General features: G+C 38.8%; 1 protein-coding gene across 1 annotated transcript in view; it reads left to right on the top strand.

Annotated features, from left to right (window-relative positions):
• The first annotated feature begins 338 nt into the window (after window positions 1-338).
• trpc5a (transient receptor potential cation channel, subfamily C, member 5a) overlaps window positions 339-12,083 on the top strand; it is a 115,066-nt gene continuing 103,321 nt past the window's right edge. The window contains exon 1 of the mRNA XM_012849563.3: window positions 339-346. The gene's annotated coding sequence lies outside the window, so the exon portion shown is untranslated. The remainder of the gene's footprint in view (window positions 347-12,083) is intronic.

Genomic DNA, 12,083 nt, shown 5'->3' with positions numbered 1-12,083 from the left:
GTCCTTACAATGTCTATTTTCTTCTTCTTCTTTGTTTTTTTGGTGGTGCACTGACTTCCTGTCCAGTGTCCGCTGGATTCAATGTGGATTCAGTGGAATTTAGATAAATGGTTTCCTTGGCAGGATGTTCCACTCTGTTATTGAGCTAAAAAGAGTAAACTTTAAATGAATTTAATAAAAAAAAAAATACTAAATTTGTGAATTATTGAAGATAGTCAATCTCCTTCAACAGGGTACATTTTCATGCAAGGCTCACCTGATTGCAATTTGGAGCTCTCTCATCAACGAGCTTCCCCTGCCATCTCCTCTGATGACTGTATATTCAATCTTCTCAGGACCAATAAAAGTAAGTGTTCCGGAGCAGAATCAGCGAGTGTGTCTCCGCTAAGATTCAATTCCCTATTCTTTGCTGTGACGGTCACAAACGCAACACTCGTTTGTGCCTTTTAAATTAAATTGTATTTCTTCATTCCATTACCATTCGGCCTTTTCAGAGACGTACTATGCAGTAAAAGACTTCAACAGAGCCCTAATAACTGCTGATCAGGACCACTTTAGAGGATTAGATGAAGGTTGGGCTGCTTAAATGCAGAATATGAAGAAATGAGGGAAGATTCAAACTATCTGAACACTGCTTTAAACTTTAGGTTAGGGGTGTCCAACCTGCGGCCCAGGGGCCTTTTGTGATCCCTCCGTTGGGTCTATGCGGTCGCCCAACTGCAGTTCAGGAATGATTTGGCCAAACACTACAAGTGCTTAATGCAGATGGAGACTTTTTTTATTTTCAGTTGGGGCAAAGGTATTACAGATAATAGGGCTGGACAATTAATCACATTTGAAATATAATCACAATTATAAAAAATGTAATTCCAAATTTTTGGCTATGTAACAATTAATGGAAAAGACGTGTCCTTTAGCTGTTTGTAATGTGTTTAAGGTGGTTTTGTGTCCACATGAAAGGAAATAATTTTCAGCAGTGAGAATCTAATTCAATAATTTGTTTTAGAGTTGATATAATCAATACTTTACCAGAAACGTTTAGGAATCTCACCATAGCATTAAATAACGGTTAAGCAGTTTAATACATAAATTTGTTTGTTGGTTGCACTTTATGTTCAACAAGGGTAGATGTCCAACTTAATTAACAGCTATTCTCTTGAATGAGTATATTCTGATTAATAAAAACGGTTACATTTCTTGTTTTAAATAGTCCTTGTTTACAAACTTTTTATCTAGCGGCCATATTTTGTTGCTTGTGGTTAATGCAGAGAAAAGTCAGAATTAAATCTCAAATATGGTGGAAATATATTGCATTTTAGATTTATGGCAAAATCGTACAGCCCTAACAGATGAGTTAAAATCACCTTACAGTTAAAAATGTTCGATACAACACAACTCATTTAAGTCTTAAATAACCACACTTTTTACATTCTCTCTAATTTCAAAGTAAATAGGACCAGTCCAGGAATCAGTCCAATGACTTTTACTCACAAGCAAACTTTGGTCCACCACAATCTTCTAATTTATTAAACTTCGAGAATGTAGCAAGGGTTTTCACAGACCGAGCCAAATTTGAGTCTTATTGCTGAAAATACTTTTTATTTATTTTTTTCAAATTGAGCCCAAAAGTATTTGCAAACTGGATGACCCTTTTTGAAAGCCTTTTTAATTTTTGGATCTACAATTATTTACACGTCCTTTTTCTAATGCATGCCCATATTCTGTTGAGCAGGTAAATAAAATAGCAATATAATTTCTTGGGGAATTTATTTATTTATTTATTATATTTTGACCCTTTTCACTTGACAATTTTGGCCCATGTGACAAAAAATTTGGACAGACACCCATGCTTTAGGTAAATGCCAGTTAATTTTTTTCCCTTATTTCCTGTTTTTATTAAGTGATTATACTTTAGGTAATAATTTTACTCTTTATTGTTCTAGAACATGTTATTTTTTTAGGATAAACTGAAGCTTGTAAGATCTATGAAATGAACCTGGATAATGGCAGAGATGGATTGTGGAAGCTGGAGGAAAAGCTAGGGGTCCATGAGTGATGGAGTGGAGGTGGAGTGACTGAGATTAATGAAGCACTAGCAGAAAATATGCCTCAAAAGAAAAGTAATGCAAGTCATGAGGAAGCAAGAAAGTTGGAATCTATCTTTCATTCTTTGTATTATTGCTGCAGGAGAATTTAAAACCCAATATTGTTGCATGATTATACAGTAGAAGAAAATAGCTAAAAATTGACAGAAGTGTATACATTTGATGTGTAGTCTTTACTTTCTTTGCTTTGTATTTTGTTTTTTGAATTGTTTTGTTGCACAAAATATTAAACATAAACTAAGTGGTAGTAGGTAGCAAGCTAAATAAGTCTGAAGACACACTATCATGACACGTTTTATCATGATAAAATAATGTCTGATAATGTTTTGATTGTCCTAAATATAGCCCAAGCACCAGGCGCGATTAGCAGATATAAACAGAAGTGGCGCCATCTAGTGACAGTATCGCAGAACTACCATAATGCCAGTTTGCGTAATTAAAAAATCATTTGTATATAACATCAGCCTGAGCCTGATCACGCCGAGCTGCTGCTTTACTGTGAGGCATTGCAAAATAATAACTAATATACCAGCAGGACGTGATAATCTTTCATTAAAAACTTTGCATGTAGCCATAGTGAGCTACTGACGTATACATTTAAAGAAGTTAAATAATATGGCTATGAACCTTTAAAACCAGTTTCTGCCTGTGACTCTCCCTTGTTAAAACTCACCCAAGTCATTGTTGTTTTAATGAATATGGCAAACTTTAAATTAAAAGAACCATAATTCTTCTCCAACTTGATTAATTCAGTTTTACACGTGAAATAGCAAAAAAAAAAAAAACTTTTATGTTGGTGTCCACTTTGTCTGGGGACGTTTGCAGCACCTGATGCTTATTTTCTAGGAATACATTAACGCTGATCCTACACATTTTAATTCAGGTTAAACAGGGTGCTCTTACCTTAGATCTACTTTACTTAATAGACAGCAATAACAGAGATAATGAAGGAAGAGGGCAAAGATAGAAGTGATGGAGCGTGGAGGACGGAGCTAAAAACCTGGAACGGCCATGTTCAAGAGAAGAAGGAGGAATAAAATGTTAGAGGATGAGTGATGAGATGGAGAGAACCACCTACATGAAATAAAAAGCAGCAGCTTTTAAAGCTCTGCTCCCTGCACTTTGTCTCATTATGCTCTGGATTGTATTTCTCCGTTTCCTGCTTCTTTTCAGCTTTCACGTCTTTATTTAATAACGTCTAACTATATTCATTTAAAATGCAGAGCGATGATACGGTTGAAGTAGTGCGCTCCTTTTTATAATGATCTAAAACACTGTAGTGAAGTGTTAAACGAGACTAATGCAGGGCGTTATTTTTTTTTTTTTTTTGCATCTTCGACATCGCCGCCTTGAACATAATCCAGATCGAATGTTGACATTAAAATCAAGGCGTGGGACTGAAGCAAAACTCATAAGAAGATGCAACAAAAACATGGCTTACAGACGTTCTCCTCAGCTCCCCGGGGCAGAAAGGCTGCGAGTTGTTTCCTGATTTCATCCTGGAGTTCGGTCTGTTTCTGAAGGGAGCTTGGCAGGAAGTGAGCTCGGCCAACTGGTGGTTGACACACTCAGGGCCAAGTCCATCAAATCTTTACCAGCTGCTACAAGTATCGTTAAATACCCTCTTGGATTTACTGTGGACCAGCTCAGCTTCTCCACGGCGGCGTCCGTTGTTTGCCTCTACCTGCGGGGCTCCGCGGTGCACACGTTTAATTTGGCTTTCTGAATGAGGGTAATTTATGTCAAATGTTGCTGCAGTCGCACTTTAAATACTGCATATTCATCAGAGAACAGATTGTTGTCGGTCTAAACTGCAGACGTGGGCAATTTGGATGGCACTTGTGGTAAAGCAAAATTATAAAACCCTTTTAAATCAAGTTCATCTTTTATTGGAGAGTAATAATCTCACACTGAGAAAGGAAAAGTCCAGTCTTTAATGAGAAGAAATGTTTTGGTTGCATTTATTTTAGATTACAGGGAGTACCGACCAAAGTATGGAACCCTTATTTCATTTTCACAGCCTACTGAAAATGAAGTTTAATTTTTTTAGTAGTCACCAAAGAGCCTGTGTTGCCTCAATAAAATAATTTATTGGAAAGGTTATGTTTAATTTATTTAAATAATGCATTTTTTTTGGATGCTAATGTGGTGGATGTAGATGGATCTTCCTTAGCTTCCTTAGAAAATGTTAAGCAGTTATGATAATGTAGGCCTTGTTTTATTTTTTTTCCCATATCCAATGGAAGAAATTGTACTATAGTTACTGTTTGTGTACTGTTTACATCTCTAAAGAAATCCTTTTTTTAAAGAAGTTAGACGATTGATCAGAGGTTCCTGAAAGACTTGAAAGCTGAATAGATCTAACTTTACGAATGTGATGGTTGAATATCTTAAACGGCAGACTAAAAATAACCATCTTTGTTGTTGAGCTCATGTCTATTCATTCAATAATTTAGCAGCCAACATGTTTATTTTGCTGATATATGGTTTTCAATTAAAATGCGATTAACTGTGATTAATTAATTATGGACACCCTAATTAACTCTATAAATTTTTTAAATCAAGTCCCACCACTAATATATAGTGCTATGTAAAATCATACACTCTACAGGTTTTACTTTCTGTTTTACGTCGTAATCTGGGGAACTGTTTACCTGGAGTCAGCTTTTTTTCCCCCACTTTGAGCTGAAACGCTTCAGATCTCTGCAAACCTCAGCTGCAACGTCTCAGAGGGAATTAATAACAGGATGCCTTTTGTTATGTGTGTGCTTCAGAGTAAATCCACCGCTGATGCTTTCTCTGCACTCGGTCGCATCTCAGGAATGTCGTCTGGATCTGGGAGGCAACATTCACGGCGAACGCTCCCCCCCCCCCGCCGCAGCTCTTCCTCCCAGTCTCTGTGACGCGCCGCTGAGCGCCATTGAGCTCTGCTGAGTGGGACGCTGGCAGAGCCGACTACCATCAACACCTCAGAGGAGAAACAAGTGTCAGCATGTTGCTGTCAGCAGATATCTGGCTTCTCCACCTTCTGTCTGCGGCAGGAGGCTGGAGCTCTGAGCGTCTAGTGACAGCAGAGTGTCGCACCGGGTATCGTCGGAGCTCTGCGCTCGGCTCGGCACTGACCCGCAGCATTTCTTTATTAGCTGCCTGTCGTGTCAGTGTCACACAGTGGAGTTTCTCCTCCTCTTAGCTTTTCTGCTCATGTTGCATTCTGAGTGTTTTTTTTCCTCTTAACTTGTAGAATCATGGCCTACATGTTCAGGTTATTTGTTTTAATGGCTTTCATTTAAACAGTTTGCTCCTGGTTCTATATAGCGTGATTGTGTTTCTCCACAATCAGGCCCGTATTAAGACAATGTGGTGCCCCTGGGCACTATACCTCAAAGCCCCCAACCCCCCCCCCCCCCCTTAACCGTGCTGTCCTCCGGTCAAAAACATCAGACATAATCAAGGGGATTTCTGTAATGTAATTAACTATTTACTAACTTGCACAACTACATGTAGGCATATGAGCATTTAGCAATATTCAAATATCTAATTTTAAAATGTTGAAATTATTTATTATTATTGTGACATCAGTGTTCACAAAACGAATAATGCATGGTCTTTCAACAAATTCAAGTAAATAATATAACAATCTATAAGAAAATATTTTTTTAAAGCATGTGTCATGTGGTGCTCCCCCCCATGGTTGGTGCCCCTGGGCACTGGCCCACTGGCCCTTATGGATAATCCGGCCCAGCCACAATCACGTCCTTCATTATCAAAGTACCTGTATGATGTTTAGGCTGAAGGATGTCCCTTACACTGACTTAATTGTAAAACAGCTCGTTAACGTAGTTTTTGGGGGGGGGGGCTGTGCCTCCTGTCACATTGAGTCTGTCTAAAGTTGCCAGCCATCTAAATTCAGAGATTTGCAGAAAATTAGCTTTCAGGATGACCAAAGGTTGTACTTTTTTTATGAATACTGAATGCTGGGTGTTTCATTTCATGAAGCTAGTAAATTTAACTGGCAATGAGACAGTATTGATGTCTTATTGTCTAAAATCCAGCCCCAGCCTGGTAAAGTTTAGCCATCTTATATCAAATGTGAGCTAAACCTAGAAATTTACCACGGAGGAGTAGGTTTCAATACGCTGTGTTGAATACATACAATTAGTTTAAAATAACAATTAAAACCAATTGTTTTTACACTGAATGAGAGATTGAACAGTAAAACACATCACTGTAAAGCGAATAGGAAGTAAATAATACTTGGAAGTGTAATAAAATCTACATAAAACTGAAACCTCGTGAAAACACGCAGAAATGGAGTCCTTGCAGCTCGTTTTCCTCGTTAAGCTCCGTCTTCACTTTGTTCCAGGAGTTCTCTGCATGGTGAGACAAGAGATAAATAAAGACGCCATGCAGGCAGTGCTTTTTGTCTTTCTGCCGCTTTACCTACAAAATGAAGTAATCACCAAATCCGGCCCAAAGATGTCGCTTCAACAGATTGTTTTTACATAATCAATAGGAAAATGATTAATTAATGTCACTTTCAAAGGTCTGAGCATCGTTGCTGTGATGAACCTCCACCAGGGGTTCAAAGATGGCTGGAGGGGTTCGGCGCTGTAGACCCCCAATCAACAGCTCCGTCCCCGCAGTTAGCATATCACAGCGTTGCGTCATACCAAGAGACGCGCGTTTGTTGTGCGCATGGCAGGGAGCTCTTTGCATGACCTACTTACACTGAAAGAGTCGGCAAATATGAAACTGTTGGATCTCTGCTCCAAGATTTGTGGGGTGCGAAAAAAATGAGGCAGAATTTGAAGGAAAAAGAAGGTTTGCGAAGGCGCTGGGAGGAGTTAGTTTGAGAGAAACCTGGTTGATCTGCCGTTTCCATTTTTGGCAGAATTAACTCGTCGAACGGAGCAAACTCTGCTTCAACTTCTGAGTTTTTCTACTTGCGGCTGTTTTGAAACTTCTTAAACACACAAGGACAATAAGAAATACTTCTCTAACACAAATAGTTTTTGTTTGTTAGAGAACCAGATCTAGCTAACGCTGCTTCCATCATACAGACTAAAAAAGTACAGTTGGACTTAGTATTGGCACTGTGCTTAAATATGCTACACATTCCCAGTAAAAGTGGGAAACGTCTTCATTTATTCCTAGGACAGGTCTCAGTTTACTTTACAGTCTTTTATATTTTCTTATTTAAATCCAAAAAGGGGTAAAAATTCTTAGAGAAAAGGCATAAAAGTTTGCCACCAATTTTAACACCGCCTTATCTAATCATACAAAAAAATCTGACCACTATACATTAACATATGTATTATATTGTACATTAAAATTAATCTATTACTAGTTTCTGTTGTTGAGCAGGTTAAAAGTAATCACAATACATTGTTTTTCTATTTAACTTTTTTTCAATTTGTATAATCTACATGTTTTAGACCCGCGAGTACTTTAGACTTGACAATTTTGACTTCACGAGTTTGACTTGGCGAGTTTGGACTCCCCAAAAATAGATGGAGATTCAGGAAGATGTGATTTTATTGCTAGACATGAACAGTGTGTAGAAGAGAAGACCGTGTTGATGTGACTTCTAGGGAGAATCGAGGTCAAGACGGAGCCTTTCTTAAATGCCACTAACAGATCCGACATTCAGAAATCAGAGCAGAAAATTTGAAGGAAGGAGTGAAACCTGAGAATGTTCTGGCAGAAAAAAAAAAGACATCTGAGAGAGAAAGATAAGAAGAAAAGAAAATGTTGAGTCATTTTTTTGGGCGGGCAGGCAGGGGTTGTTGCAGAATGGAAGACGGGTAAGTTGTGGAAGAAAAGACCCAATTAGATCAGCAAATTGTGGCTGCAGTGTTGAAGCTAGAGGGCAGGAACAGTAAGCGCTGCATGGGAAGCCAAGGATGGACGGAAAAGCTAGCAGAACCCGCGCGGATATTAAACCAAGTCGAGCAAAGTAATAAGAGAGCAGCTGTCCACACTGGTAAAATAACTTCTGTATATATATAAAAAAAAGGAAAAGCGGGGAGAGAGAGGTAACGATGGAAAAAGATCAGGCAGGACTTTATCTGCAATGCTGTAGCACGGTCTGTGGAGCATTTTAAAGCAGTCAGCATAAAATCTGCCTCTCTTTGCAGATCCTCAACTCATCTGCATTGGAGACGCCGCAGAATTAATGGCGGCCATTTACCTGAATCACATCCGCATCATTTAGGCATTAACAAACCATCAACATCATAACCTGCAGACAGAAGCAGATCTGCGCGGCCTCCGTGTTTGTGAAGAGTCCTCTGCAGAACGGGAGGCTATTATCACTGCTCTCCCTATTTTTCCCCCCCACCTTCCTCCACTTATATGCTCCCCTGGAAAATATCTACACAACAGCACAACAATCAATGCCTCCTGCAGAACAGGAGCGTGCTCCAAAGATTAAAAGTGGTTTGAGTACGCGTGAAGAAATAAGCGTTTTTATCGTCAAAAAGATTGTAAGTACTTTGCACAGCGCATTCACCAGTAAAACGGCAAGTTCTCGTCTTTTCCAGCCTTTCCCAACGTCGACGTGAACCTTAGAGAGAGTCAAACATGATTATAATGTGGGCATAGTGATAAACCACTGGATTAATATATAGTAATGAAAGCACAAAAACGACAAAGGTTGGACTTGAAAAATGAATAAAAAAGTTTGATTCAATTTTATTTATATAGCGCCAATTCATGATACATATCAATTCAAGAAACTTTCCAAAGTCAAATTAAATCAGATTATACAGATTGGTCAGAAAGTTTCCTCTCTAAGGAAACCCAGCAGGTTGCATCAAGTCTCTCCAAGCAGCATTCACTTCTCCTGAAAGAGCGTAGAGCCACAGACAGAGCAGAGACACAGAAAGCACAGAAGCTCACATTGACCTAGGAGTCCTTTCTATGTTAGAGAGTAATAACTGCTGATCTGTCTTCCCTGGATGTTGTCACAGCTAAAAGAACGCCAGAACAGGTGTACCTACTATTAAAAGAAGAAGAGAGAGAACAAAAAGTTAAAAGCTGAAATAATCAAATACTGCAAATTGGAGAACAGTAGGAGAAATCAGCAGCGTGATAGAAATAGACCCTGATGTCCTCCAGCAGCCTAAGCCTATAGCAGCATAACTATAGAGATAGCTCAGGGTCACATGAGCCACTCTAGGGAGCCAGAATGGCTTTTCTAGAGGAGTCCTCCACTTATATGCTCCCCTGGAAAATATGTGTAAAACAGCACAACAATAAATGCTGTTTTATTGTCTTGTCTTGTATTGTGATGTATTTTATATATGGAAAGCGGACCAGAAAACAAAAATATTGCCGAAAATAAAAAATAAAGATAATCTTAAACGTCAGTCTCCTTTTAAACATTGCAAAGCCGCCATTAAGACCACATTCCAAAGCTGAGCCCAGAATTTAAACAAAAAGTGGAGTTTTACTTCTGACTTTTTAAAAGAGTTGGCAACCAATGCCACCTCCTGCTACGTCACAGAAACGAGCAGGAGCCTGAACGCTAATCAGTAAAATAAAGACGACTGGTAGGGTGAAGTGGTGAAATAACTCTCAGTATGTTGGGTTCTTGGTCAGGGAGGGGGTCAGTTGCTCGGTGTTATCATTTGACTTCAGTGTTCCCAGCTGTATAAACCGTTCAGGTGAGCTGGGAATTATTCACACCCCTGCAGGTAACCGCATTCTACCAAGAAGTGTCAAAGTCCTAAAGTGTTTATTTATTGTTTTTTTAGGTTTCTAGGATTGTGCATCTTTCAGATAGTGTTTGTTTTGTGTAGTTTACCCGTGTTTCTAGTTTCCACCCTAGTTGCCTTCCCCGCTGCATCTATTTCTGTAGATTAACTCACACCTGTTTGTTATCCAAATGGTTATTGCCCCGCTAAGTTCCAGGTTTCGGTACAGTATGGACTGCATCCCTAGTTAACCCTAGTTAGTCTGCTGGTTTATCTGGTCTGTAACCTTACCTGAAGTCCCATTCTGTCCATTAGTCACTTACCTTTATGACGGTTGGTCCTCAACAACCTCAAAGAGATAAGAAGATAAGAAGTTTGTTGGTGATGGCAAAAGGATCAGCATCTCTGAAAAGCTTATAAGATCATAAATACAGAGGATCAAGTTTGGTTTTATTTACACAGCAATTAACAATGTCACGTTGAAAAATGCTCTGACGTTCTCTGTAACAAATGAAAAGGCTGTTGTTGGGGGTTTTTTTGGGCTTTGCAGCAATCAAACCCTTCTCATGGTTGCTGAGCAGGTTATGCATGATTTATCTTGGGTGTAAGCCTCCTTACCATCGCCCTAATCTTTATCTTCCTCAGATTCTCTGTGGGGGGACTGTGAGCGGGCTGCTCTGAAACCCTTAATAATGTTACTTTCAGCGCAAAGACACACGCTGGTGGTGAAATTAAAAGATTACTTTAAACCCTAATCTGCTCTGGCTGCCAAAGATTTTGGGCTTAACTGGATGTGTTAACATCAATCTGCCAATTATAAAAATGAGCCTTTGGCTGCGTTCTGGCAGATTGCTAATGCCGTGTATTTGTTCATTAATACGCACCGAGGCTGTTTTAAATAATTAAATCTGAGAGGTGGACGCTCATAAGTCACTAACGAAGGCTGCCTATTGACCTAAACTCATGCTCGAAAGACTTGAGCTCCTGTACTTGAGTCGGTGAACAATCTTTGACTCATCTAATCAAAGTTAAAAGTAAGATTAAATACGCCAACGTGTATGTCACAGACTATAAGAGGCTGCTTAGCATGCGTAACTCTCAGATCCAGGGCTTTTTGTGGCTCCTAACGAACTGATCACATTGTTTCTCCATAAATAAATGATGACGGGCTTTTCAGAATAAAACTAACTCACCTCACGCTACCTCCGACATCTCATTCTCTTACCGCCACAATCATCAAGAAGATAACACTGATTCTTCAAAATAAAAGCCCATCTAGTTGCATTCATGCAGAAGTTCGACAGCCTTCTTTAATTCAGCCACAGCGCTGCATATTCCTTTGATATCATTCTTCTCAAACAGTGAGGCGCGTCAACTAGGGCGGCGTGAAAATCCTTCAAAATGTGACAACAGCACCCCCTGCTGTTTGGTCTGTACCTGCAGTTAGTGTGATGAATGCTATTAATAAACTCCTTTAAACTCCTCAGTTACATCAAGTTGTGTACTTTTTGTACACAACTTGATGTAACTGAAGTTTGTCTTAAATATTAATGGATTGACGTTATTGTTGCTATATAGCTAGTTAAAAGTTGACTGCAGGTACGAGTCGGGCTAAAAGCCATTTATATTGTTGCTCATATTATAAGGTTTTAAAATGTAGAAATATTCTGGTTGTTAGAAACAATTGTTGTTATAAATGAACCCAAATATGTTATTCATTTTAAAAGGGTTTCTGAATTATCATGAGAACAACAGCTTTAATACATTCAAAGAGAAAACAATAAAATTTTTGACCCAGATGGGGGGTCTGAAAAATGTTTTCTTGTTCAAAGGAGGATGCAACAGAAAACATTTCAAAACCACTGCTTTATTTGTTTAGTAAAAATGAAAAACATGCTAGCTGTTCAGACGCGAAAACGTGCATTTTAAATGCGGGTTTAGTTAATCATTTCCTGGTAATCCAGCAAATCTCAAGACTCAAAGAAAGGAGAAGAAAGGCTTCTGAACCCTTCAAAGCGCTCTTTGTTGTGAACAGGTCTTTAATTGACTCATTTGTAAAGATAATTATTGTTTTTACAAAATAAAAGGATGCATCCAGGAGTTCAAGATTAATAGTTTTACCCATTTCTACATCTTTTTTTTCCAAATATAAATGCATATTTGTGTCACGGGTTTTAGAATAAAGTTAAATAAGTTGAAAGTGATTTATCAAAGGAAAAGAGGCTTCCAGGAACCAGGGATAGACCAGAACAGAGTAGCATGTGTGTGACGGGGTGGGCTG

The sequence above is a fragment of the Fundulus heteroclitus genome, chromosome 14, assembly GCF_011125445.2.
Source record: "Fundulus heteroclitus isolate FHET01 chromosome 14, MU-UCD_Fhet_4.1, whole genome shotgun sequence".
NCBI classification, from domain to species: domain Eukaryota; kingdom Metazoa; phylum Chordata; class Actinopteri; order Cyprinodontiformes; family Fundulidae; genus Fundulus; species Fundulus heteroclitus.
This window is presented reverse-complemented; position numbering and strand designations above follow the sequence as displayed.